Raw genomic sequence first — 5959 nt, 5'->3', positions numbered from 1 at the left:
GAGGGCCCCTTCCCGGCCCGCCTGCTGGACGTCAGCGGCGCCGGGACCCTGGCCCACAGCTACCAGTATGAGGTGTGTCTGAGGGGAGGCTCAGAGACCAGCGATTTCCAGTTCCTGAAGCCGACTGTCCCCAACTTCCTTGGTCAGGATTCGGAGAGGATTAGTGATGAAAACCCGAGTTTCAGGAATAGCTTTCAATTCAGTTAAGTATTAGTAAGAACGTACTGAGCTTGGGCTTAGTGCATTTGTGGAAAGTCCTGTTTTTATTGCTTTGCCCTTCGGAGATTTTTTTAATTTTCTCAAGTAATTATGCTATTTCAATTCTGTGCATGTTACCGGTATTTCTAAATGTATGGATTGGGTGAGTGGTAGTATAATAACATTTTCTTTGCATTTCCTACTTTGATTAGTATTGCTGTACCTTCAAATATGAAAGAAAATGATGTATTTTCAGGAAAATTTCATTTTTGTTTTTGTTTGTTTTTGAGATAGAGTCTCAGTATATAGTGCTGGCTGGCCTTGAAGTCACTTATATGGCCTTGAACCATGGCGATCCTCCTGGCTCAGCCTCCAGAGTGCTAAGATTATAGATGTGTAATAGTCGTATTTTAAAATTAGAGCCCCTTTCCCCAAAATCACCTTACCCAGTTTCTAGGTGGTTTTGAAGTTTTACATTCTGAAATGTTTGCTATTGTTATATGGGTTAAGTTTTTCCAGCCTCAAGTGTTTATTATAAATCCTATTAGGCTATTGTAACATTTATCCCATGAACTCACACTGGCTAAACCACTAACATAAATATATTGGTGAATAATAATTCACCAATAATTCAATAATTATTTTCAATAGTATTCAATAATAATTTTCAATAATAATTTTCAATAATTATTCAATAATAATTATTGAATAATAATTCAGTAATTCCTGGAATTATCTAAATATATACCTGAAAGAGTCAAAATATGAAAACTGACTCTTTAGACATTGTCAGTACCTTAACTGTTGGATTCTACAAAACATTTTTATGCGTAACAAATTTTACAAAAATTATTTACTAAGCCAGAGAGGGTGTTGAAGGCCTGTAATTTCAGCTGCTCAGGAGGCTGACAAGAGAAGATAAAAGCTCTGGATCAGGCCTGGGCAACTTAGCAAGAACCTTCTCAAAATGAAAAGTAAAAATTGAGAATGTACCTAGCACTCCCTGGCTTCAACCCCAAGTAATGGGGGAAAACTGCTCACTAATATTCTAAAATGTCGTTAAATAGTACATGTCTAGTGACTTTCAAAGGTGTGCTAATTTTTCATATTTTCTTTTTAAATTGTCTTTTTAAAATCCTGTTTATTTTAATCCCCCCTTAAAATCTGTCTCAATCATTAAAAATCTACTAACTCTGAACACTTCATTGAAATGAAAAAAACCATAGAGGGGATATGTCTTTGTCCTTTTAGCATCTTTCAATGTAGCTTAGCATTTAGTTTTTAAGAATATTGTGGAGAATGTAGAATTTAATTAGAAATAAGCCTGTATGTGATACTGGTGAGGTATATCTACAGTCATGCACTCTATTTTTTTGTACAGATTACTTCTGTTTTTCCTCTTCACCTTCCTGGACTTTTCAATATTTCTTCTAAAACATTCTTGAGTTATGCTGATCAATATGCAACCCCTTATTGCATGATTAACACAGACACTAGAACATTTTAAGCTCTTAATAAAATTTTTAAATGACTGAAAGAAGAGTATTTCATCTTGATATGATATTTAAATATACTAAAATATGCAATGAAAAATTTAATGAATTAAGCATTCTGATGTACAATTATATAATTTTGTTTTTTAATTGAACTGGCACTGTTACTCAAACATTATGTGGTTATTTTCCTTTAATATCTTTCCTTCAACACATCTTTTCTTTTTCCTCTTGTGGTTTAATTTCATGCTCTTGTCATATTCACAGGCCTAGGGAACACAGATAGGGAAACCGTAGTATCCAATTTCATAATTTAAGTATACTTATATAGAGTTTTGTAGATTACTCTTACATCTTTCTTCATTTCTTCCAATTTAATTTCTTGACTCATGTTAAAACAAATTATAATTCTTAATGTCATTCACCTTATCTTTGAATTTTCTCATGCATATTTCAATAAGCCATACTATTAAAATTAAAATGTGAATTTTGAAGGTCTCATTTTGAAATTAGCAGTAATATAGAACAATTTATTGGTATTGAAAATCTCTGATCAGCCAAAAGATTTCCTGTAGGATCTTGGATAAGTCACATTCTCTCTATCCCCCTGTTCCATGATAGCAGCTATTTGACTAGATTGAAGTCATGATAAAATAAAATAACTTAAAGTATATAAGTGTAAATACTGTTATTTTTGGTGTTACTAACATTAAAAATAAATTCAGTAGATAAGCCAGCATGAACATTCCTGATAATTGTGTAGAAATACAAAACTAGACTAAACACATGATTTTTAGTCAACTAGAGCACATTTCCTCCCTATGTTCTGTTTTTTAAGTCATGTGACAGTAGAAGCTGTTACAGGAGCATCAGTTGGGTTTACTAAAAGGAATAGCAATACAACAACAAAAATTTTTAAAATGCTGAACATCCACACCATTTCCAAGATTTTAAAACTACAAGCGAAAGCATGGTGGAGTTGTTTACTAAAAAATGGAATTTGCTAACAATACTACTCTGACATATGCAGAAATCTAGGGCAGTAAACTAGGGTTTGTGAGCCTGGGCAGATTTTTAAACAAGCAAATCTGAGTCTCTGGAAGGGACTATTTGCTAGGCTATGGGGAGGATAAGCATTTTTGCTCCCCAGTGGTGTCTGAGGTTTGACTTGGTGATATTCCTTAGAAGAACATGGTAGACTACAGTGGTGGCCAGGAAGGAGTGCTTTCTTACACAAAAGCAAGTCTTGCTTCTCGTTTTGTTTTGTTTTTGAGACAGGGTCTCGCTATGCAGTTCAGACGGGCCTTGAGCTCACTTTGTAGCCCAGGCTGGTCTCGAACTCGCAACGATCCTCCTGCCTCAGGGTCCGAAGTGCTGGGATTACAGGCATGCTCCACCATGCCTCTTTTATTGGGTGGGTCTCTTGCTGAGTGCGTGGAGACGCTGTTATGGCTGAGGAAAAAGAGAGGACCTTTTTAATAGCAAATCTAGTAAAAGATCTGGGGCTGGGGGCAGAGGAATTGGCTGCAAGGGGGACCCAAGTTGTGTCCAAAAGGAACAAACTACTTTTTCAGCTCAGTCATCAAACTAGTGATTTATAGCTGAATAAGAAATTGGACTGGGAGGAGTTATGCGGTCCCCACAAAGCTGTGTACACTGTATTATCAAGTATTATTGCATAACTTGTTGCAGTTTATTATAAATGAACTCGAGGTCATAGATGTAAATGACCATTTTCTGGTATTCTTTGAAAATGAAATGCAGGTAAAAATGCTAGAAAGCTCTTCACCTTCATCGGGACAGTAATTTCTTTGGGAAATGCTGAGGACTTGGAATTGGGAAGAAATAGTCTTCAAAACTACACGATCTCTCCCAATTCTCATTTCCACATTCTTACACAGTCAGAGGGATGGAAAACCAAAACTGTTCCAACATACAGGCTAACCCCCCAAATCACTTCTAAGACAATTACTCTTTAGAGCTCCTTAAGAGTGATGACTGAGGAAAATTTAACATAAGCCATTTTAAACAATTGATTATGCTTTCCATTTTGCATAAAACATTCATTGATAAGGTATGGGGTGGGATGACTATATGGTTTGTAATTTATCATGTAAACACCTGAATGCTTTTTTTAAATTTTAAGAAAGTACACAGATGTACGATGTCTCAATGATTTATTGAAAAGCAGTGTTCCATACAGTCAATATATGGTTGGGCTGGGGATAAGAACTTTAGAGAAGATCTAATGCCAGTACTCTTCAAACTCTTCAATGCAATTGAAAGGGAAGCAATACTCCCTAACTCTTTCCTGGAGGCAAGTATTATCCTGATACCAAAACCAGAGAAAGATACAACAAAGAAAGAGAACTACAGGCCAATCTTCCTAATGGACATAGATGCAAAAATCCTCAATAAGACAGTAGCAAACAGAATTCAACAAACCGCCAAGAAGATTACACACTATGACCAGGTAGGATTTATCCCAGGATAGCAGGGATGGTTCAACATATGCAAATCAATAAATGTAATACACCAAATCAACAGAGCCAGAGACAAAATCATACGATAATCTCAATAGATGCAGAAAAAACATTTAATAAACTTCAGCACTCATAAATGATATTTTCAGGGTTTGTTTTTTGTTTGTTTGTTTGGTACTGGGAATCAAACTCAGGACCTTGTGCTTGCCAGGCAGGTGCTTATGCCACTGAGCTATATCCCCAGCCTTCATTCATGATAAACACCCTACAGAAAATTGGAACAGATGGTCTTTATCTCAATCTGATAAAAGCCATCTATGAAAACCAAGGGCCAACATCATACTAAATGGACAAAAACTGAAAGCTTTTACTCTAAAATCCAGAACTAAACAAAGATATCCCTATCACCACTCCTTTTCAACATAGTTGTGGAAAAAGTAGCCAGCACAATTAGACAAGAGACAGAAATAAAAGGAATAAGTATAGGAAAGGAAGAAGTGAAACTATCATTATTTGCAGATAACATGGTACTCTACATAGAAGACCCAAAAACACTACCAAAAGACTCCTAGAGATAATAATCACATCCAGTTGCATGGCTGGATACAAAGTCAATACTCAAAAATCAACAGCAGTCTTGTACATGAACAACAAACTTATTGAGACAGAAATTAGGGAAAACATAACTTTCAAGATAGCATCCAAAAAATGAAACACTTAGGAATCAATCTACAGGAAGTAAAAGATTTGTATATTGAAAATTATAGTACTCTGAAAAAGGAGACTGAAGAGGTGTTATGGTTGATACATTGTGTCAATTTGGGGAGTCTAGAGGTTTAGCTAAGGGACTCAGCAGGAAGCCAGGGTGCTTACTTTGTATACATCCTGAGCCTGTGGAAGAGGAGGACATGGAGATTATGTGAGAGCTACACGCCCCTTAGGTGGGGGTAGCCTGTTTACAAATTAAGGGAGGGAAAGAGGCTGCTTGCCGCCATTCCTCCCGTTTGCTCTGGCTGCTTTGCTGTTCGGCTGCCATTCCTCGCTTTGCTCTTGTTGCTTTGCTACCTTCTGCCTCAGAGCCAGCCAAGTATGGACTGAAACCTCCACAAACTGTAAGCTAAATAAACTTTTCCTTCCTTCATTTTGGGCATTGGGTATTTTGTCTCAGCAAGGAGAGAAAAGTAACCAAGACAAGAGGATATCAGAAAATGGAATAATATCCTTTGCTCATGAATAAGAACCAACATAGTGAAAATGGCCATAATTCCAAAATTTTATACAGATTTAATGCAATCCCAATCAAAATATCATTAGCATAGCTCACAGAAGTAGAGAAAGTACTCCTAAAATTCATCTGGAACCAGAAGAGACCTAGAATAGCAAAGGCAATCGTGGGCAACAAAGACAAGTCAGGAAGCATCACAATACCTGACTTGAAATTATACTACAAAGCTACCATAATAAAAAATCAGCATGGTACTGGCCAATAAATAGATCTGAGGATGAGTGGAACAGATTAGAAGATGTGGACAGAACTACAAACACACTCAGCTACCTATCTTTGAAAAAGGGGCCAAACATGTTCACTGGAAGAAAGATAGCCTCTTTAATAAACTGTGCTGGAAAAACTGGTTCTCTACATGCCAAGGACTAAAACTAGACCCATGCTATCACCATGCACTAAACTAAACTCAAAATGGATCAAAGATTTAAATATGAAAGCAGAAACACTAAATCTACTGGAAGAGAAAGTAGGTTGAAATCTTGAAGACATAGGGGTCAGCA

At 36.5% G+C, this 5959-nt stretch overlaps 1 protein-coding gene across 1 annotated transcript in view; it reads left to right on the top strand.

Annotated features, from left to right (window-relative positions):
- The window catches only part of LOC102004474 (protocadherin beta-2-like), a gene marked incomplete in the record, with an annotated part of 54754 nt that overhangs the window by 3231 nt on the left and 45564 nt on the right, over positions 1 to 5959 (top strand).

This window comes from Chinchilla lanigera, unplaced genomic scaffold (assembly GCF_000276665.1).
Source record: "Chinchilla lanigera isolate Chin_1 unplaced genomic scaffold, ChiLan1.0 scaffold00014, whole genome shotgun sequence".
Taxonomy (NCBI): domain Eukaryota; kingdom Metazoa; phylum Chordata; class Mammalia; order Rodentia; family Chinchillidae; genus Chinchilla; species Chinchilla lanigera.
This window is presented reverse-complemented; position numbering and strand designations above follow the sequence as displayed.